Source organism: Eurosta solidaginis, chromosome 3 (assembly GCF_040869045.1).
Source record: "Eurosta solidaginis isolate ZX-2024a chromosome 3, ASM4086904v1, whole genome shotgun sequence".
NCBI lineage: Eukaryota > Metazoa > Arthropoda > Insecta > Diptera > Tephritidae > Eurosta > Eurosta solidaginis.
Genome location: NC_090321.1, coordinates 87,056,509 through 87,073,246, shown reverse-complemented (window position 1 = coordinate 87,073,246; position 16,738 = coordinate 87,056,509). Strand labels below are relative to the sequence as shown.

The 16,738-nt window shown below is 38.1% G+C and overlaps 1 protein-coding gene across 6 annotated transcripts in view; it reads left to right on the top strand.

The window, feature by feature from the left end:
• Positions 1-16,738, top strand: part of stmA (Protein EFR3 homolog stmA) — a 226,373-nt gene that overhangs the window by 177,489 nt on the left and 32,146 nt on the right. The window lies entirely within an intron of this gene.

Genomic DNA, 16,738 nt, shown 5'->3' with positions numbered 1-16,738 from the left:
GTTGCTGTTTTTGTTCTATTTATAGAACTACAACGAATTAACCAATTTTGTCTGTTTGTATGATTTTAATAATCGGGGATTGCCCATATTGCTTTTTTTTAAATGTATGAAAACATTTATTTGAAGCAATTTTTTAATTTTATAATTTATTTAATAATTTGGGAAAAATTTAAACAACGTGACATCAGAACGGACAAGGCAACAGCTGTTTCGATTATACCTTGTAAATCTCTTCAAAGCCTTTTCTCCCGGGAGTAGGAGTCGAACTCGCACTCCTACGATATTTGAAATGGTTAAAAACCCATTCAGCTACGTCATGCCTTAGTTATTGTAAAGTTTTTCCCAATTGCCTTCTTTTTGCATATTTTAATCTTTTACACATTGCATACTTCGTATGCAATTATGTGTTAAAGCTATGCTTGGTACGGCGGTTTTCAAAGAAACTTTGGTTTTGTTGCTGTTTTTGTTCTATTTATAGAACTACAACGAATTAACCAATTTTGTCTGATTGTATGATTTTAATAACCGGGGATTGCCCATATTGCTTTTTTTTTAAATGTATGAAAACATTTATTTGAAGCAATTTTTTAATTTTATAATTTATTTAATAATTTGGGAAAAATTTAAACAACGTGACATCAGGACGGATAAGGCGACAGCTGTTTCGATTATACCTTGTAAATCTCTTCAAAGCCTTTTCTCCCGGGAGTGGGAGTCGAACTCGCACCCCTACGATAGTTGAAATGGTTGTAAACGCATTCAGCTACGTCATGCCTGTTGTGAAGTCTTTCCCAATTGCCTTCTTTTTGCATATTTTAATCTTTTACACATTGCATACTTCGTATGCAATTATGTGTTAAAGCTATGCTTGGTACGGCGGTTTTCAAAGAAACTTTGGTTTTGTTGCTGTTTTTCGTTCTATTTATAGAACTACAACGAATTAACCAATTTTGTCTGTTTGTATGATTTTAATAATCGGGGATTGCCCATATTGCTTTTTTTTAAATGTATGAAAACATTTATTTGAAGCAATTTTTTAATTTTATAATTTATTTAATAATTTGGGAAAAATTTAAACAACGTGACATCAGAACGGACAAGGCGACAGCTGTTTCGATTATACCTTGTAAATCTCTTCAAAGCCTTTTCTCCCGGGAGTAGGAGTCGAACTCGCACTCCTACGATATTTGAAATGGTTAAAAACCCATTCAGCTACGTCATGCCTTAGTTATTGTAAAGTTTTTCCCAATTGCCTTCTTTTTGCATATTTTAATCTTTTACACATTGCATACTTCGTATGCAATTATGTGTTAAAGCTATGCTTGGTACGGCGGTTTTCAAAGAAACTTTGGTTTTGTTGCTGTTTTTGTTCTATTTATAGAACTACAACGAATTAACCAATTTTGTCTGATTGTATGATTTTAATAACCGGGGATTGCCCATATTGCTTTTTTTTTAAATGTATGAAAACATTTATTTGAAGCAATTTTTTAATTTTATAATTTATTTAATAATTTGGGAAAAATTTAAACAACGTGACATCAGGACGGATAAGGCGACAGCTGTTTCGATTATACCTTGTAAATCTCTTCAAAGCCTTTTCTCCCAGCTGTCGCCTTATCCGTCCTGATGTCACGTTGTTTAAATTTTTCCCAAATTATTAAATAAATTATAAAATTAAAAAATTGCTTCAAATAAATGTTTTCATACATTTAAAAAAAAGCAATATGGGCAATCCCCGATTATTAAAATCACACAAACCGACAAAATTGGTTAATTCGTTGTAGTTCTATAAATAGAACAAAAACAGCAACAAAACCAAAGTTTCTTTGAAAACCGCCGTACCAAGCATAGCTTTAACACATAATTGCATACGAAGTATGCCATGTGTAGAAGATTAAAATATGCAAAAAGAAGGCAATTGGGAAAAACTTTACAATAACTAAGGCATGACGTAGCTGAATGGGTTTATAACCATTTCAACTATCGTAGGAGTGCGAGTTCGACTCCCACTCCCGGGAGAAAAGGCTTTGAAGAGATTTACAAGGTATAATCGAAACAGCTGTCGCCTTATCCGTCCTGATGTCACGTTGTTTAAATTTTTCCCAAATTATTAAATAAATTATAAAATTAAAAAATTGCTTCAAATAAATGTTTTCATACATTTAAAAAAAAAGCAATATGGGCAATCCCCGGTTATTAAAATCATACAATCAGACAAAATTGGTTAATTCGCTGTAGTTCTATAAATAGAACAAAAACAGCAACAAAACCAAAGTTTCTTTGAAAACCGCCGTACCAAGCATAGCTTTAACACATAATTGCATACGAAGTATGCAATGTGTAAAAGATTAAAATATGCAAAAAGAAGGCAATTGGGAAAAACTTTACAATAACTAAGGCATGACGTAGCTGAATGGGTTTTTAACCATTTCAAATATCGTAGGAGTGCGAGTTCGACTCCTACTCCCGGGAGAAAAGGCTTTGAAGAGATTTACAAGGTATAATCGAAACAGCTGTCGCCTTGTCCGTTCTGATGTCACGTTGTTTAAATTTTTCCCAAATTATTAAATAAATTATAAAATTAAAAAATTGCTTCAAATAAATGTTTTCATACATTTAAAAAAAAGCAATATGGGCAATCCCCGATTATTAAAATCATACAAACAGACAAAATTGGTTAATTCGTTGTAGTTCTATAAATAGAACAAAAACAGCAACAAAACCAAAGTTTCTTTGAAAACCGCCGTACCAAGCATATCTTTAACACATAATTGCATACGAAGTATGCCATGTGTAGAAGATTAAAATATGCAAAAAGAAGGCAATTGGGAAAAACTTTACAATAACTAAGGCATGACGTAGCTGAATGGGTTTATAACCATTTCAACTATCATAGGAATGCGAGTTCGGCTCCCACTCCCGGGAGAAAAGGATTTGAAGAGATTTACAAGGTATAATCGAAACAGCTGTCGCCTTGTCCGTCCTGATGTCACGTTGTTTAAATTTTTACCAAATTATTAAATAAATTATAAAATTAAAAAATTGCTTCAAATAAATGTTTTCATACATTTAAAAAAAAGCAATTTGGGCAATCCCCGATTATTAAAATCATACAAACAGACAAAATTGGTTAATTCGTTGTAGTTCTATAAATAGAACAAAAACAGCAACAAAACCAAGGTTTCTTTGAAAACCGCCGTACCAAGCATAGTTTTAACACATAATTGCATACGAAGTATGCAATGTGTAAAAGATTAAAATATGCAAAAAGAAGGCAATTAGGAAAAACTTTACAATAACTAAGGCATGCCGTAGCTGAATGGGTTTATAACCATTTCAACTATCGTAGGAGTGCGAGTTCGAATCCCACTCCCGGGAGAAAAGGCTTTGAAGAGATTTACAAGGTATAATCGAAACAGCTGTCGCCTTGTCCGTCCTGATGTCACGTTGTTTAGATTTTTTTCCACTCCATGAAATTAATATTTAATATCAAACATGGAAATGTACCTGAGTATTTAAATAAAGTATAGCATTAGTTGAGCAAACTCACAACATAAATACGAGGAGCAAACGTAATTTCAAATTGCCGTTTTTTAGAACTGAAATTGTTCAACAGAACATTTTCTACAAGGGTCTGAAAAGTTACAATGATCTGCATATGGTTATAAAATGTTGCAACCAAATAACAGTATTTAAAACAAAATTATATGAATATTGTACAACCTTAGCTATAAGATAAAAAACTGTAATTTCAAATTTACGAATTAGGCTTCTGGCCGTAATAAATAAATAATCTAATCTAAGGTGCCCGTATCCCGAGTTGCTGTCGTTATCACTACTACTGCCGCAGCTTGTATTCCTTTCTTCCTCAAACTCCTCACTATTGATGCGGCGCAGCCGTATGCGCAAACTACCATCGTCTGAGTTTTCTGCTGCAAATTCTCGGCGTCTGTCCATGACCGCGATTTACTAAGGAATGTTATCACCGCGTATAGTTAATTGCAGCTTCCCTTGTGTGACAACTGTACTTGCCCATGTTGATGCACTTGTTTAGTGCTTTGTTTGTGTTGTTTAGTGAATTGCTTCCAACTGTATTTGCCCATGCTAACGCCCTTGCTTAGTGCTTTTTTTATGCTGTTTAGTCTATTGTTGTTCGTATTTCGCTTTCACCTTCTTGTTTGTTATTGTCCTGGCGCTATTTTTGTCGTTGTTGCTGATCGTTACTGTTTGCCTTGTTCCTTTTGGTTCGTATTGCATTTCAACTTTCTTGGTTGTTCTTGTCCTGCTGATAATATTAACAGAGTGGATGATTATCCGAAAGGGAGTTTTGTAGTGTTGCCTTTTGAAGGTAACGCGTTGGTGTTGCCGTGTTGTTATAACTAAAAGGGATTTATTAAAGTTTTTATTAGCAGTGTTGGTGCGTGTATATGTAAATTAGTCTATGTATTGGATATGCTTATTAATAAAAATTATAATTGGGGCTCATTGCGCTTCTTACAACGTTGTGTGTCCAATCAGACTTAACTTCGCTCTTTTTCTTCTCTCTTCCTCATTTGCTTTCTAACTCTCCGCCATCCGTGTAGCTGGTTGCTTAATTATGTTCCGCGTAATTATTCGTGCTTCCTCTTCTTCGCTCTTTAAGTCTTCCGCTTCCTGCATTCTTCGAGTTATTCGTGCTTATTCTTCTTCGTCTCTCGTTTTCTGATCATGTTTCGCGTGATTCCTGTTGTTGTTGTTGTTGTTGTAGCGATAAGGTTGCTCCCCTAAGGCTTTGGAGAGGGTTATCGATGTGATGGTCCTTTTCCGGATACAGATCCGGTACGCTCCGGTAACCCAGCACCATTAAGGTGCTATCCCGACCATCTCGGGGACGATTTATATGACCACGTTAAACCTTCAGGCCATCCATCCCTCCCCACCCCAACTTCCATGAGGAGCTTGGGGTCGCCAGAGCCTCGTCTGTTAGTGAAACAGGATTCGCCGCGGATAGGTGAGGTTAACAATGGGGTTTGGAGAAGCTATATATTGCGCTGGCAACCTGAAGGGTTGCGCTACACAACCCCTGGAATCTGGTATTTTAGACTCCTCTTACGAGAGGCATACCTACCGCGGGTATATTCTGACCCCCTAACCCGCTGGGGAGCGTGACCCTTCGTTCTCGTAATTCTTCGATGATTCTTCTAGTTTCATCTCCCACCTCTTCTTCTTCTTGCTTGGCGAATCTTCCCATATTGCGGTTGCCGAGTTGACTCGATACGGGCCACTGAATCTTGGTGCCAGCTTCGCAGCGTAGTTGTCTATTGCTTTGGACAAATTGTGCTCTTTCACCAAAACTTTATCTCCAATCGCTGGTGCCATCTTCTCCTGCGTAAATTATAGTGCCGTGCCTGTTCCGTAGATGCGCGCTTTTGATTCCTTTGTACCATCTTGAATATCTCCTTCATTTTTTCAACTCTCTCATTAGGTGTTGTTACGGTCTCACCTGTTCCAAACGTTTTTTCATCGTAGAGTGTACTCGGCATTCGTGATTCTCGTCCTTTTATTATGAAGGCAGGGCTATACCTAGTTGCTTCGCTTACGCTTGAGTTGAGTGCTAGCATAATCTCTGGTAATAAGTCGTCCCAATGTCGCTGATCTTTGCCTGTGAATTGTGATAGCATTCTCTTAATATTTAGGTTCGCCCTCTCCGTTGGGTTTTCCTGTGGCGTGTAAGGTGCGGTTAGTTGATGTTTGGTTCCATAATTCTCTAGGAACTTCTTAACTGTCTACTTGTGAATTGTGCTCCGTTATCGGTGATTATGACCTTCGGTATGCCGAATCGAAACGCTTTGTTAAGGCTGTTCGCCGTCGCCTTACGGAGGGGAATAATTTCTACCCACTTAGAGAATCGATCTTGAAATACGAGTACCATGGTATTTCCGTGCTTTGATCTTGGTAGCGGTCCTACAAAATCGGCGCATACTGCAGCCCAAGGTTCATCCGCGATCTGCGTCAGCATATTACCAGAGGTTTGCTGTTGACTGGGTTTATATATTTGGCAGGTTGGGCACTGTTGTACGTACCTTTTTATATCCCGGTGCATTCCAGGCCAATAATATCGATTAGCCGCTCTTATGATTGTTTTCCGGACCCCCATGTGCCCAGCCGTTGGACTGTCATGAACTTCTTGGAGTATTCCGTCTCGCATAGGTTTGCCCACACATAACTTCCATGGCATCCCGTCGTCGTCGTCTACCTGAAATGTGATGTAACGATATAACACCATTCTGGATAATATAATCCGGGAACTTCACCGAGTTCCGTTTCACGTCTTCTATTTTAGATTTTAACCATTTGCACGTTGGTATTTCCTTTGTGAGGTTCCATTTTTGGAACCTCTGAAAAAATTGTTCTTGTGCGCACTCTAATACTCGCACGCACACTCAAGACACCAAACACGTATTTTATGTTTAAGTTTATGTTCTTTTGTTTTATTCAGTTTTCGTTTGTAGTATTATAAATGTTTTTAGTTTTTATCAGGCATGCTTAACCAACGAAACGATATCATTTCGTTACGATAATCAACGTTAATAAACGAAACGAAGTCATTTCGTTTCGTTTATTAACGTTGATTATCGTAACGAAATGACTTCGTTTCGTTTATTAACGTTGATTATCGTAACGAAATGATATCGTTTCGTTGGTTAAGCATGCCTGGTTTTTACACTATACTTAGTATGTATTTTAGTTTGTACGATTTAATTAAATATTTTAGTTCTGCACACACTTGCTTCGTGTTCTTCTGTCCAAAATTATAATCATGATGGCCGCTCTTATTTTTTGAGCCGACCTCCCCGTTTCCAACTTGTTTCAACACCTGTTGTCCATTCACAATATACAACAGGGTTGCACCAACTTGGAAACAGGGTGAGACTATAAGGCTGCTGTTACAGAGTCTATAGCCAGGGTTATAACTCGGTCGATGGGTCCCCTTACAAAGAAAAGAACTTCTCTATGTTAAATTAAAATATACAATTCAAAAAATCATATTATGTATTATGTATACAATTCAAAAAATCAAAGTTTATTATATGTTTGTGAAGTCCCAAAACGCCTGCACTTTGGGTCTTCACATCCCTCCGTTACTTCCACGGAGTGTGAGCGTTACCGCACCATTACTGTTGATCCGCGACCTGAAGACTTATCCGCTACGTGTACCTGGAACGTTTGGCGCTTCCCCGGACGATTTATGGCTTGTTCCTTTATTGCCCTCATTACCTTTTCTGGAACAGGTTCGACTGCGGTTCGGCCGAACTTACCCCTTCGAAGAGCCACCTGCTTGGAGTACTCAATGTACTCGTTGCCCGCGCGTGTACCTTCGACCTCCCGCACCTCTACAGTACCTCGTCTCTTCGGTTCTTGGTCTTCTTCAGAGGAAACGTTAATTGGTGTGGTGGCTCGCACTACTGCTTCGGTCTCTTCGTTGTCACTTTCGTCTCACGGGATAATTACAGGGGGTTCGTTTTCTAACTCTTCGGTGGCAGCGTCGCTCGTAGCAATATAATGTTAAAGTTAGTCACAAAAATTATTATAATGCAATAGTTGAGGTGGATGTGGAAATATTTACTGAAGCGTTAAAATTAGATAAACTGAACATAGGATGGGAAAGGTGCAAAGTATACGATGGTGTTGATATAACAATGTGTTTTAAATGCAAAGGATATAACCATAAAGCTAGTGAATGCAAAAATGAAGATGTTTGTAGCAAATGCTTGGGTAAACATAAACCCATGGAGTGCAAGGAACAACCAAAAAACATGTGCATAAATTGTATTAGAGCTAATGAGAAATTGAATCTATGGCCTGATACCAATCACCCGTGCAATAGCAGACATTGCCCTGTCTACTTAAAACACTTAAATGTAAAAAAACAAAGGCTAGGATATTAGCAACTAACAATCAGACCACTGGACCTTGCTAATGTTATGCAACGTAGAGTATCAAAGTACCAAAAAAGATCCACAAAGGACATCAACAATGACTTTAAATGCATCTATTTAAACATAAATAGCCTAGTAGCTAACAAATCAGAGTTGGAAGTGTTGGCGGAAGTTCATAGACCAGGCATCATACTATGCTCTGAAACATGTACAACCAAAGATATTCTAGACAATGAATTAAAAATAGCAACCTATAAAATGATAAGATGTGATTCCCATAGCAGGCACACAGGAGGTGTGTTAGTTTATGTACATAGTACAATTGATGTTAAAGTAATCTATAATGATAACATAAATGAAAACGTATGGTGCATTGTAATAAAACTGAAGAAGGTTGATAAAAAGTGGCAGATTGGAGTTCTGTACCACTGGCCGAGCACTAGTGATGCAGCTTTTGTTGAATACCTAAATGAAATTCTAATTGATAAATATGAAAAAAAAAGTAACCATAATATAGTAGTCGGTGATTTTAATATTAACATGAACTGCATTTCAACATATAGTACTAAATTAAATGAGATATTTGCTGTGATGGGGATGAGCCAAAAAATAGAATTTAATACGCGAATCACAGATACAAGTGAATCGAAAATTGATTTATTATTTTCAAACTCGGATGAAATTCTGTGTAATAATTTGCAGGAATACAAAATATCTGATCATGAAACTATAAAATTTAATATTAAAACGTCTAAAGTATACAAGATGAGACTGACCAAGAAAATCATAGCATGGGACAAATATAGTAGTGATATTTTAATAAGCATCCTTAGATCATTTAACTTCAACTTTACTATAAACTTATCAATTGATGTAAAAGTCGAATTAATTAATAATATAATGATTCAGGCTATGGAAAGTTTAACCTACGAGAAAGAAGTGAATATCAAGTTAAAGAATAAATGGTATGACAGAGAATTGGCACAAATGAATAAATATAAATACAATATGTACACGCGTGCGTTGCAAACTGGAGAGTGGGATGAATATAAAAATATAAAAAGGTCATACAAAAAATTAGTCAAATTAAAAAAAATAAAGTATATGGAGAATAAAATCATTTTGAATGAATATAATGCTAAAGAAATGTGGAAATATCTCAAACGTTTAACTAAACTAAAGATAACGAAGAGATAAAAAAGGTGATACTGGATGGCATACTGGTTGAAAACGAAACCGATCTGGCGAATGGTCTAGCTAGATTTTTTGTAAACAGTGTGATTGAAATTAATAATAACATCGATACCTGTCAAGTAGCACTAGAGGATACACAAGTCAATTCAAAATTAAAGTTTGCTGAAATTACCACCGATGATGTTATTAATATCCTAACAGACTTTAAATATAAAATAGGTGGAAGAAAACTGCTATCCGAAGGTGTACTAAAAGATTGTATATCGTATACCGGATATTTATATGCTCAAATAATCAATAACAGCTTAGAAGATGGTGTGGTACCTGAAATGTGGAAAACGTCAACAATAATACCTGTGGAAAAAGTTAAAAAGACAATGCAACCTGAAGAACTTAGACCCATAAATACCCTGCCAAGTGATGCTAAAATTCTCGAAGTCGGATTTAGGAAAAAACATTCCTGTGAGACAGCGCTGAACTTGGTGATATCTGATTGGAAAGAAGAGCTAAACAACAAAAAAGTAGTGGTTTCAGTTTTCCTTGACCTCAAAAGAGCTTTTGAAACGGTGGATAGAGAGATATTAATAAAAAAAATGCAACGGATTGGCATAACTGATATTGAACTTAAATGGTTCCGCAACTATTTGAAGCAGAGAAAGCAGAAAACGTCGGATGAATTAGAGGTACCCATAGGGTTACCTCAAGGCTCAGTATTGGCACCTATATTATTTCTTATATACATAAATGACATAGTCAATGTTATCGAAGGTTGTGAAATTAGACTTTTTGCGGATGATGCATTAATTATGATAAGTGAAAATAATATTAATACTGCACTTGCCAAAATGCAACATGAGCTAAATAACTTGTATAAATGGTTGTGTGGTAATATACTGAAACTAAACATAAATAAAACTAAATATATGATAATAACAAGGAGGAATATCAATGAGGAGGATATAGCCGAGCTAAAAATAAATAATGAAATCATACAAAAAGTTAACAGTATAAAATATTTAGGAATAATAATTGATAATAAACTCAAATTTGAAGATCATATAAATTATACAATTAAAAAAGTTGCTAATAAAATAGGAGTGATGCAGAGAACAACTAAATTCATTCAAAAAAAGTACAAAATAATCTTATATAAATCAGTTATAGAACCGCACTTCGTGTACTACCCGTCCATTCTATTCATAATATCGGATAAAGAAGTAGACAAGCTTCAAAATAGATGCATGAGATTTATTCTTCAGAAACCTAGAGATACACGAACGGCTGACATGTTGAAGACTTTAGACTGGTTAAGTGTGAAACAAAAGATTTTTTTCCACTCCATGAAATTCATATTTAATATCAAACATGGAAATGTACCTGAGTATTTAAATAAAAATATAGCATTAGTTGAGCAAACTCACAACATAAATACGAGGAGCAAACGTAATTTCAAATTGCCGTTTTTTAGAACTGAAATTGTTCAACAGAACATTTTCTACAAGGGTCTGAAAAGTTACAATGATCTGCCTATGGTTATAAAAAGTTGCAACCAAATAACAGTATTTAAAACAAAATTATATGAATATTGTAAAACCTTAGCTATAAGATAAAAAACTGTAATATTTTCAAATTTACGAATTAGGTTTCTGGCCGTAAAAAATAAATAATCTAATCTAAGGTGCACGTATCCCGAGTTGCTGTCGTTATCACTACTACTGCCGCAGCTTGTATTCCTTTCTTCCTCAAACTCCTCACTACTGATGCGGCGCAGCCGTATGCGCAAACTACCATCGGCTGAGTTTTCTGCTGCAAATTCTCGGCGTCTGTCCATGACCGCGATTTACTAAGGAATGTTATCACCGCGTATAGTTAATTGCAGCTTCCCTTGTGTGACAACTGTACTTGCCCATGTTGATGCACTTGTTTAGTGCTTTGTTTGTGTTGTTTAGTGAATTGCTTCCAACTGTATTTGCCCATGCTAACGCCCTTGCTTAGTGCTTTGTGTATGCTGTTTAGTCTATTGTTGTTCGTATTTCGCTTTCACCTTCTTGTTTGTTATTGTCCTGGCGCTATTGTTGTCGTTGTTGCTGATCGTTACTGCTTGCCTTGTTGTTCCTTTTGGTTCGTATTGCATTTCAACTTTCTTGGTTGTTCTTGTCCTGCTGATAATATTAACAGAGTGGATGATTATCCGAAAGGGAGTTTTGTAGTGTTGCCTTTTGAAGGTAACGCGTTGGTGTTGCCGTGTTGTTATAACTAAAAGGGATTTATTAAAGTTTTTATTAGCAGTGTTGGTGCGTGTATATGTAAATTAGTCTATGTATTGGATATGCTTATTAATAAAAATTATAATTGGGGCTCATTGCGCTTCTTACGACGTTGTGTGTGCAATCAGACTTAACTTCGCTCTTCTTCTTCTCTCTTCATCATTTGCTTTCTAACTCTCCGCCATCCGTGTAGCTGGTTGCTTAATTATGTTCCGCGTAATTATTCGTGCTTCCTCTTCTTCGCTCTTTAAGTCTTCCGCTTCCTGCATTCTTCGAGTTATTCGTGCTTATTCTTCTTCGTCTCTCTTTTTCTGATCATGTTTCTCGTGATTCCTGTTGTTGTTGTTGTTGTTGTAGCGATAAGGTTGCTCCCCGAAGGCTTTGGAGAGTGTTATCGATGTGATGGTCCTTTTCCGGATACAGATCCGGTACGCTCCGGTAACCCAGCACCATTAAGGTGCTATCCCGACCATTTCGGGGACGATTTATATGACCACGTTAAACCTTCAGGCCATCCTTCCCTCCCCACCCCCAACTTCCTTGAGGAGCTTGGGGTCATCAGAGCCTCGTCTGTTAGTGAAACAGGTTTCGCCGCGGATAGGTGAGGTTAACAATGGGGTTTGGAGAAGCTATATATTGCGCTGGCAACCTGAAGGGTTGCGCTACACAACCCCTGGAATCTGGTATTTTAGTCACCTCTTACGAGAGGCATACCTACCGCGGGTGTATTCTGACCCCCTAACCCGCTGGGGAGCGTGACCCTTCGTTCTCGTAATTCTTCGATGATTCTTCTTGTTTCATCTCCCACCTCTTCTTCTTCTTGCTTGGCGAATGTTCCCATTTTGCGGTTGCCGAGTTGACTCGATACGGGCCACTGAATCTTGGTGCCAGCTTGGCAGCGTAGTTGTCTATTGCTTTGGACAAATTGTGCTCTTTCACCAAAACTTTATCTCCAATCGCTGGTGCCATCTTCTCCTGCGTAAATTATAGTGCCGTGCCTGTTCCGTAGATGCGCGCTTTTGATTCCTTTGTACCATCTTGAATATCTCCTTCATTTTTTCAACTCTCTCATTAGGTGTTGTTACGGTCTCACCTGTTCCAAACGTTTTTTCATCGTAGAGTGTACTCGGATTTCGTGATTCTCGTCCTTGTATTATGAAGGCAGGGCTATACCCAGTTGCTTCGCGTACGCTTGAGTTGAGTGCTACCATAATTTCTGGTAATAAGTCGTCCCAATGTCGCTGATCTTTGCCTGTGAATTGTGATAGCATTCTCTTAATATTTCGGTTGGCCCTCTCCGTTGGGTTTTCCTGTGGCGTGTAAGGTGCGGTTAGTTGATGTTTGGCTCCATAATTCTCTAGGGACCTCTTAACTGTCTACTCGTGAATTGTGCTCCGTTATCGGTGATTATGACCTTCGGTATGCCGAATCGAAACGCTTTGTTAAGACTGTTCGCCGTCGCCTTACGGAGGGGAATAATTTCTACCCACTTAGAGAATCGATCTTGAAATACGAGTACCATGGTATTTCCGTGCTTTGATCTTGGTAGCGGTCCTAAAAAATCGGCGCATACTGCAGCCCAAGATTCATCCGCGATCTGCGTCGGCATATTACCAGAGGTTTGCTGTTGACTGGGTTTATATATTTGGCAGGTTGGGCACTGTTGTACGTACCTTTTTATATCCCGGTGCATTCCAGGCCAATAATATCGATTAGCCGCTCTTATGATTGTTTTCCGGACCCCCATGTGCCCAGCCGTTGGACTGTCGTGAACTTCTTGGAGTATTCCGTCTCGCATAGGTTTGCCCACACATAACTTCCATGGCATCCCGTCGTCGTCGTCTACCTGAAATGTAAAGTAACGATATAACTCACCATTCTGGATAATATAATCCGGGAACTTCTCCGAGTTCCCTTTCACACCTTCTATTTTAGATTTTAACCATTTGCTCGTTGGTATTTCCTTTGCTTGTCCCAGCACGCAGAGTTGAGCATCTTGGGGTTGGCGTGAGAGTGCGTCGGCGACTACATTCAGTTTTCCCTTACGATACTGAATGTCAAACGAATGTTGCTGTAACTCTAGTGCCCATCTTGCTATACGACCAGAGGGACTCTCGATCGCGTTTAACCACTTCAGGGACAGATGGTAGGTAATAAAGGTGAATTTGTATCCATCCAAATAAGGTCTCATCTTTCGGAAGTCCCATACGACGGCCAAACACTCCTTCTCTGTTGGTGAATAGTTCTGCTCTGCCTTGTTAAGACGGCGGCTAGCATATGCAATGACTCGTTCTTCGCCCTCTAGCTCTTGAGTGAGAACTGCTCCTAATCCGAAAGCGCTTGCGTCCGTTTGCAGGGTAAATTTTTGTGTGAAGTCCGGGCATGCCAACACCGGTGCTTCAGTAAGCGAACAATTTAAGTTCTCGAATGCCTCCTGTTCTTGTCCAGACCACTTCCATCTGTTACCTTTCTTTAACATCGAGGTGAGGGGGTGTGATATGCGTGAAAAGTCTGGCACGAACCGTCGGTGCCAGGATGCGATGCCTAAAAATCTTCGTAATTATCTTATATTCGTGGCGCCTTAAGTTCTCTAATCGCTGAAATTTTGTCGGGGTCAGTGTGGATACCTTCTTCGCTTACCACGTGGCCAAGATATTTAAGCCGTTTTCTAAAAAACTCATTTTTCGGGATTTATTCGGAGGTTGGCTTGTCTTAGTCAGTCAAACACTTCGGTAAGGTGTGTGATGTGATCTTCTAGCGTTGTGCTTCTGATAATGATTTCGTCCAAATAGGCGAATGCATGTGGCTCGAGTTCTGGGCCGATAACGTGGTCTAACGCTCTTTGGAATGTCGCTGGTGCCGAGTGTAGGCCGAAAGGCATTACTCTCCACTGGAATAAGCCTCGCCCTGGTACGGTGAATGCCGTGTACTGCTTACTCGTTTCTTCTATTGGGATTTGCCAGTAGCCGTTCTTCAAGTCTAGACTGCTTATGAAATTTGCACTTCGCAATCGGTCTAGTATGTGCTGTATGCGTGGGAGAGGATATGCGTCGGGGACTGACTGTGCGTTCAGCTGTCGGTAGTCGACACATAATCTCCAACTTCCATTTTTCTTCTTTACCAGTACTATCGGGGCGCTGTGGGGACTCCGCGATGGCTCTATACATTTCTTCTCTAATAGTTCGTCGATCTCTTTATTGATTGCCTCTTGCATCTTAGGGTTACGTCGGAAGTACCTTTGCTTAATAGGGCGGCCATCCCGCATTACTATCGTGTGCATGGCGATATTCGATGTCCCACTAATGTTCTCAAATCGACGCAGCTCCTCGTCTAAGAAAGTTTTGATCCTTTTGGTATCTTTACCTGATGTATGTTCTGAACTTACAATTCCTTCGTTGTTGCTTGGTTCGTTACGACTGTTATTGTCCTCTATTATTGATGTGCACGCGATCACTTCTCGCGCCACCCCTTTCTACTGTAGTGTCAGGGAGTGGCCTCCGTGTATTTATTGAAAAAATGTATGCATAAAAACCAACTTGGCGGCCACCGTGGTGTGATGGTAGCGTGCTCCGCCTATCACACCGTATGCCCTGGGTTCGCACCCCGGGCAAAGCAACATCAAAATTTTAGAAATAAGGTTTTTCAATTAGAAGAAAATTTTTCTAAGCGGGGTCGCCCCTCGGCAGTGTTTGGCAAGCGCTCCGGGTGTATTTCTGCCATGAAAAGCTCTCAGTGAAAATTCATCTGCCTTGCAGATGCCGTTCGGAGTCGGCATAAAACATGTAGGTCCCGTCCGGCCAATTTGTAGGGAAAAATCAAGAGGAGCACGACGCAAATTGGAAGAGAAGCTCGGCCTTAGATCTCTTCGGAGGTTATCGCGCCTTACATTTATTTTTATAAAAACCAACTTTCTTAAGATAATTTTTTCTTTGCAAATGCAACCATGTGTACAGAAAATCGTGTGGTACGCTAAACTTCATTCCTGAGTAACTCACCTTGATTGACTTTCTCTCCATTTGCCATTTGCTAAATGTTTTCTTTGAGATAGTCGCTGTTTTTTTTTTTTTTGGGCCAGATGTGCATAAAATGTCTTCTGTACATTTTCGTGGGGTATTTGTGTTTATTTTTCCGACTGTATTTAATTAATTAATTCTCTTTCCAAAAATCACAGTTGCACAAGGTTCCTACACGGCATGAATAAATGCGAGACAATTAAAAATGTCCCTCTTAGAAAACATTAGGCAACAATTTTTTTAATTATTAGTGATTTTGGGCCAGAGTATAGTTTTTATTAATTTTTCCAAAAGGAGCTTTTCGGCCGATAAATAAAAAGACAAAAACTTTTGTTTTTTCTTATTCTCCTACGCGTTTCGATGTTTTTTATAACATCTTCATCAGGGAGTCTGGTTTATTCTAATAAAACATAAAACGAAAAAACAAACATTAAAAAGTTATTAATAACTAACATCAAGCAATAACATATTTTCCAACAGTTCACTTAAATTTAACATAATACAATAACATTTGAACTGCAATTTAGTCTTTAGACGTAACATTTAACATAAAACGTTTACCTTTAACATAAAATGTTTCCTTTTTACATGTAACATTTATTAACAAAAACGTTCATTCAACAACATACATATATATACAAACTAGCACAATTAAAATTTTCGACTGCGTCCATTGCCTCGTCCATTGCATTTGATGGCAGTTGTGTATGCGCCGTTTATATTATTTACGTCTTCTTTGAAGTTTACCGTCTTCTCTATTTTTTGTTGTATGCGTAACCCTTCGAGTGTTAGTCGCGTCCTCTCTCTCCTCTCTATATCTAAAATCTTAACATTATCGAAGTCCGCTGTATGGCATTTGTTGGTTAGGTGCTCAGCAATAGCAGTAGTCGTTTTCATATTTTTCGCATCTGATTTGTGCTCACTAATTCGGATGCCCAATGATCTCTTCGTTGTACCAATACGCATACAACAAAAAATAGAGAAGACGGTAAACTTCAAAGAAGACGTAAATAATATAAACGGCGCATACACAACTGCCATCAAATGCAATGGACGAGGCAATGGACGCAGTCGAAAATTTTAATTGTGCTAGTTTGTATATATATGTATGTTGTTGAATGAACGTTTTTGTTAATAAATGTTACATGTAAAAAGGAAACATTTTATGTTAAAGGTAAACGTTTTATGTTAAATGTTACGTCTAAAGACTAAATTGCAGTTCAAATGTTATTGTATTATGTTAAATTTAAGTGAACTGTTGGAAAATATGTTATTGCTTGATGTTAGTTATTAATAACTTTTTAATGTTTGTTTTTTCGTTTTATGTTTTATTAGAATAAAC